Here is a 6,797-nt window from a genome sequence, read left to right as displayed (position 1 = left end):
TCATGCAAGGTAAAGGTGTGCCAGATAGGCATGAAGAAGACTTCAGCCAGTCAACAGCACCCATTTTCCTCTCCCTTTCTGCCATCTCCATGCTGTATCACCTCTGAAGGCAGCACACAATACCACGTCACCTCTTGCTTCTCCAGCCCCCACCTTATGTACTGTAGGCATTCCCCAAGGATAATCCATCACAGATGGATGTCACTGACACCTGGGAGCTGCTCTTTGCAGTCATGATCCCACCACAGAGCAGCTGAGCTGGGAGGACCTGAGAGAAGAGTCCTGAAGACAAAGAGTTGCAAGTGGCTGCTACCTCTTCTTAGAGAGAGATTAGCAGCAACAGGTTATGCTTGCTGCAATTGCTCCTCACTGATCAGCAGTTAGCAGTGGCTAATCTGTGAATGTTTCTGCTGGTTCTGACTCTCATAGCCTCCTATAAGCCCTGCACGTGCACCCCAGTCCCAATCTCCTAACCTGCACATCTATCTTGGTCTCCTTATCCCTGATGTTAAATGTATCCCTAAAATGTGATTGGCATCTTATCTAAGAGCTCATCTAGCTTGAAGATGTTTCCCCTTCCATTCGTGTCACAGGCAGCTACTTCCATGTTATGGTCATCACATAAAAAGATGATGAAATAGGTGCTCTGCAAACCAAAGTTTGATTCACACACCTATATGCCACACTTTTTCCTATTCTCCGTAACACAATATAGATTTTTTTTATCACCTAACATAGAGTTCTCCCCCTGTTTTCAGGTGGGAGAAAATGGCCCTTTAGAAGCAGTTTTGTTGATCTATTTTCTTGCACTTCTTCCTCACATCAATTCTCTCCAGTTTCAAGGATGTTGATTCAACCGGGCTTGTTTTCTTAAGATCTTCCTGTTTCTGCAGCATGTTTTACAATAGGAACTGAAGCTGTGTGAGCAGGGAATACTTCTGTTGGGAAATAGTGAGGGAAAACAAGAATCTGCCTGAGACCCACAGGAAAGAAATGCCAGAGGTGTCACCTGGTTCAGTTCATGAGTCATTTGAGCAGGAAAAGCTGAGCCTGAGGGTTTAAGATCTGCATTGGCCTAGCTTAGATTTGTTATTTAGAAAGATTTCCTTTTTTTTTTTCTTCTTTTTCTTTTTTTTTTCTTCTAATGGCTGCCCAGGGAGGTGGTGGAGTCTCCTTCTCTGGAGATATTCAAGACCTGCCTGGACGTCTACCTGTGTGACCTGGTGTAGGGAACCAGCTTTGGCAGGGGGGTTGGACTCGATGATCTCTGTGGCCCCCATGATTTACAGCAAACACAAGTTATTTTAATGTGTCCTCGTACCTCAGGTGTATCACTTAACTTGCCACATAAATGTCATTTTCTGAATTACATTCCACTGTTAATTCTATCTATGATCCACACGAGAAAAGAAAAATCCAAACTCATCTGTACAACCCTCTAAGAGACTTCCAACACCCAGAATAGAGCGTGTTGTATTTTGACAGCTGTCCTTTGAATCCTAAAGCATAAGCTCTCAGGGGACAGAGCGTTACGTAATTTTAGTGACAGCACAATTGTCATTCAGCTAGAAAGAAGGATATTGTGATCTCAATGGGAAAGGAAAGCGACGCTGCCATCTGTAAGCCGATAGCCCTTTTTCTTTGGTAATTTGTACCTCTCGTGAAGGGTTGGGAGAGGAAATTATTACAAGCTGTTGAAGAAAATGACATCATTTTGCCACCCACAAAACACTAGGAGTTTCACAAGCCAGTAAATGGCACAGCAGAAAGGAAAGAGCAATCCAATTGTATGGGAGATCTCTTGCTTCTGGAGGAAATGTGTTCTCATTGTGATGGCCGTCCACCATCTCTGTGGGACTCTGACCACTACGGCCACAGAACCCAGCTTCAATAACTCCAGTGGCTGCAGGAAAAGAGGACATAAAATTGCTGGAAACACTACTCTCTCTCCACAGCCTTTAGATTCCTTTGGTTTGGTCAAATGAACCGGATTTTTCTTTTGGGCAATTTACTTTCAATTGTAAGTCACAATGCTACAAAATTAATAAACAGGGAAATTCAGTTATGCAATTAGGAGTTGTTGGGAAGAATAGCATAATATAGATTGAAGATTTCATGGATCATAAAGAAAGAATTTCCTGTCTGTTAATTTTGCAGCTGCTTTAATGCGTTCCCCTTAATGATGGAATACTGGAGGCTATTTTTTTCCATGGTTGAATTCTCTTCCATTACACGGCACACACCCTCTTAAGTAACCTGCAGCTGCTTTTATCTGCCACCACTAATATTGGTCCATTGTGATGCCTGACACATTACAGAGCCCCCGTGATTTCTCAGCATACCCTGAATGAAACCAGTCTGAAGGACAAGAAATGGGGGGCTGTATGCAAGAGCAGAATCTTGGATACCGGAGATATCCAGAAGGTGAATGAAGTTTTGAAGGAAAAACACACTTGTGCAGCCCGTTACTCATTCATGGTTTCTGGCCAGTTCCACATGAAATACACTAAGAAAACTGTTTTTAATTATTTTTTAATCAGCACTTTCTCCCTGATTTGTTTTGTACCCGTTTGGTGGCTCGGAACCAGGACCGACATACTCTAATATCCACCCAAGGAAGAGCTGGACTCTGAGGTTGTTCTTTCAAAGCCAGATGCAATTTAAGGGACAAATAAGGGCAATTTCTTTCCCTTCGTTTTCTTTTCTGAACTGCAGCACCACCTCTCTTCAGAAAAGAAGACTCAAAGGCATGGAGGACTATAATTCTAACTGACAGACTTACCATTACTTAACATTCAGTTTATGCTTCCAGTGTGTCATGTAATCTAATCTGGAAGTTTGGGAACAGTAATCAACTTCTTTCCCCCCTAACAGCTGATGTCAATTGCAATATTTATGGTTTCACAGAAGTGAAGAGGAATGTACAGAGAACCAAGAATAAAGCAAACAGACAATCTTTCACATGGGAGCGAACCAATTAGGATTTAAACAAGAACACTCTCCTTATGCATCTTACTCACTCAAAACTTGACTCTTTGGCTTCTATGATCTACAGCTTTGCACCTTTGGTGCAAGGAAGTTTTTCTTTCTAGCCGGCTTCTTTATTTAGATCTTTGTCTTACTTTCTACATCTATTTCCCATGTTTCTCTTCTCTTGCTATGGAAGTTTTGCCCTTCAAACCTTCATTCACCATCTGGATATCTCAGATTAATTGAGAAGCTACTGTGTAGCATGTCGTTTAATTTATGGTTTAGAAAATTAATTCCCTAGGTACTGTTTGATAAATTAAAAAATAAAAATAACAAAGCAGCCACTATAGTTAATACTGATTGTGTTTCTTTCCACAGCAGGCTAACATTCAACTCCCTTTCTATTTCACAAAGCCATTCTAGACATTCAGATACATAACCTACTGGCCACATTCACCTTCGATTCACAAATGACAAAGGTGTCCAACAGGGTTTTACTTCACATCACCAGAGGAAGAGCACTGCATTGAAAGAAAGTTTGGAGACAGGTAAATTGTTACTAAGAGAGAAAACAGGAAGAGGAAAGGGAGGAAAAGGTGAAACATGGTGAAATAGTTCCCTAAAAACATGAGGGAGGGTACTCATTGAAAAAGAAGGCAGCAGAAGAGAGAAGAAGCTGGTAATAATGATAATAGTGTTATAAAACAAATGAAAATCAAGAAAATAAGTTTTCAAACAAGATGAAGCAAGTCAAAACTAGCAGAGGAGCACATAATCATTCCTCTGGACACTGGAAGTTATATAGGAAATCTTTAGAAATGGGCATAATTCTAGTTCTGAACAGAGTTTTAAATGTGGAACCGCTGTAGGTAACAGGGATTAAATATCAATAATTCAGCCATGCAATGATTTAACCAGATTAGCTTTTCTTTTTATCTCACCATGAGTGATTTGTTCAAATCAGACTTTTTAGAGAAATGCATCAAAACACCGAGCACGTTATGCGCTGTGTCCAACACGTCTATTACAACCACCCTGTTATGAAATGGAAAATGGGCTGTGACGGGATCTTGGGAGGTTGTTGTGGACACCTGGAGATATTGTAGCTTCAACAGCTTTTCTGTTATTCTCCTTTGGTGTCCAAATGGCTCCCAAGCAGAGAGCTTGAAGAAAGCCACCATGGCTTTGCCCCTCCGTGCTGCTCTCCATTGCATTGGAGGTTTGAACATGAGTTGTAATGAGAAATATTAAGCTGCTCTTTCCATAGAGAGCATTTAGTCTTATCTAGTGAAACATGAGTGCATTTCTAGCATATTTAATATGTCAGAAAAGTACTAGATACCTATATTTCCGATCTAATGTTTCAGTAAATATGATCGAATCAGCGACTGTAGCTTTAGGCATTCAGCCAGAGCAAAACTAATTTTCCATGCTGATGTTCATGATGAAAAACTCAGATACTTCACTTTAACAAATCTAAACATGGCAGTTCTCTGTGAAGGCTCAGTTCACGTGATAAAAATCAAACTACCCTTTCCTTGACTGCCATCTTGTCAAAACATATGGACTGTATGCGTGCCTACTACTAACAAGTATTAAATATTTCTTCCTTGCTGTGAATTTGGATGCAATTTGCATCTAAAGCTCTGCATCTAAAAAGAAAAATTAAAAGTCATATAATTAAGCAGCTCTAACTTAATACATTTTGAATTATTTACTTTCCATAGGAACTCTAAGACACCAGCTGCACAAGGGCAGCTATTCCAGAATAGGATATTTATCTTATTTTACTCTTTCAGATTAATCTACAGCAATTCTTTCTCCCTCAAGAAGCATGAGAGCTGTTCTAAAGGTAAAGAACAGCCAGCGAATCACCTAGGTCCATTGTTCTTGCTGTGTCTGTATAGCAGTGTGGCATCCTGCAATCACCTTAACAGAGGCTGAAGCAGTGACATCACTACTGACTTAGAGTGCTGCGCCTCTGACTTCTGAACAGCTTGCCCTAAGTTCAGTCTGCTTTCTGCCTCCATGTCATGCAGAAGACAGTTCTCTATGAACCCATGGCTGTGAAAAATCATCCAGGGAATCTTTAGCCAGTATAATATTTAGAACAAGAGGTAATGGCCTCAAGTTGTGCCAGGGGGGCATCTGGTTGAATGTTAGGAAATATGTCTCCTCAGAAGGAATGATGAGGCATTGGCACTGGCTCTCAGGGAGGTGGTGGAGTCACCATCCCTGGAGGTGTCCAAGGCACATATAGATTTGTCACTGAGGAACATGGTTAGTGGCTGTGACAGGGACGGGCTGATGGCTGGACTAAATGATCTTAGTGGTGTTTTCTAGTCTTAATGATTGTGCATTTCATATCCCACCACAGCTCCTGTCTCTAGCAGGCAGGGAATAAAGGAAAAGCATTTGCCTGTGGGATGCCATCAGCTCTTCACACTCTATTGGGGTCCTAAGATGGATCTTAAATACAGCCAGTCAACAACAAACTCAGCCATAAAAACACCACTCTCTTCTAAACTGACAGATAAATACAGTGCCTTTTATTCCACGTGTTCTGCTGCTCGTTTTCCTGTTTGAGGCAGTGTCTTACACTGTATGTTATTCAAAACACATTCACTCTCACACACTGCTTACAGGATTTGCACTGTTGATGCTGATCCATGATGCATGTACTCAAAACTGTCAGTTAGCTTAGGGTCCAAATTTCTTTTCCTCAAGAGGTCCCTTATCCTCCACACAACAGAAGCTGAGCCATAACTATTTGCTCTACATGCATACAAAACACTGTATGGAGTCTGTGATGGCAAACAGATCGTATTACTAAGTCAACAATACAACAAAGGCATTTAGTAGTTATTGCTACTTGCAGAGGGCAATCAATGTAAGCTAGGCATGTATCTCACTCTCTAGAAGAAAAGGAGAGAATCTTTTCTCTGATACCAGGTTGGGATCCTGTTTGCCATGTGGCAGATCCGCCTTGAGCAGCTGGCACTGCGAGGCAGGCACTTGGCTCATTCACCAAGGTGTGCTGCTGGCTGCTGTGTGCCCTTCTTTGCTCTCTCCACGTGGACAGGGCAGTACATCCTCCCTAGATTAGACTGTGTACATGCTGAACACAGAAACAGAAGCTGTTTTCTCAAGGAAGATTCTGTTTTTAGAGCAGACCTTTTATTGTCTGCATACTGTGCTGGCATATATATAATGATATCTGTTAAACTGAAATGTCCAACGCCTTCAGTGGACAGGTATTGCCTGTCTGAGCCTGCTCTGTCCACCATCATCTCCAGTAGCCCAGCCTCTGGTACTCCCATCAGTGATGTTACTGCTGCCACATCATTTGCCCTAGCCCTCACAGAATCACACAGAATCACAGACTGACCCGGGTTGGAAGGGACCTCAAGGATCATGTAGTTCCAACCCCCCTGCCTGGCAGGGCCACCAAACTACATTTCAAGGATAAATCAAAAGGATAGATCAAAACAGGGACATTAAAAATATAACAATGAAAAATCAAAGCTGAAAAATAATTTTTTTTAAGATCTATTATTACTATTAACATACGTCATCACGATGACATCTGGTTTGGGAGCACTATTTGCTCATACAGTTCAGGTACAGAAGGAAGTAGAGTTCCTTGATACAACTCCACATGTCAATACAAGTCAATGACTTTATTACACTGAGTCATCCTTTCAGTAACCTTTGTACACTCAACATTTGATGGTGAAAGCAAAAGCGCCATTCTGAGCATTCTAATTGAATGACTTCTACTATTGGACAGTAGTAATCACAGAATCACAGAACTGTAGGGGTTGGAA

This window comes from Coturnix japonica, chromosome 2 (assembly GCF_054131305.1).
Source record: "Coturnix japonica strain WE chromosome 2, WE-NBRP24, whole genome shotgun sequence".
NCBI classification, from domain to species: Eukaryota; Metazoa; Chordata; class Aves; order Galliformes; family Phasianidae; genus Coturnix; species Coturnix japonica.
The sequence above is the reverse complement of the archived record's forward strand: the minus strand, read 5'-3'. Positions refer to the sequence as shown.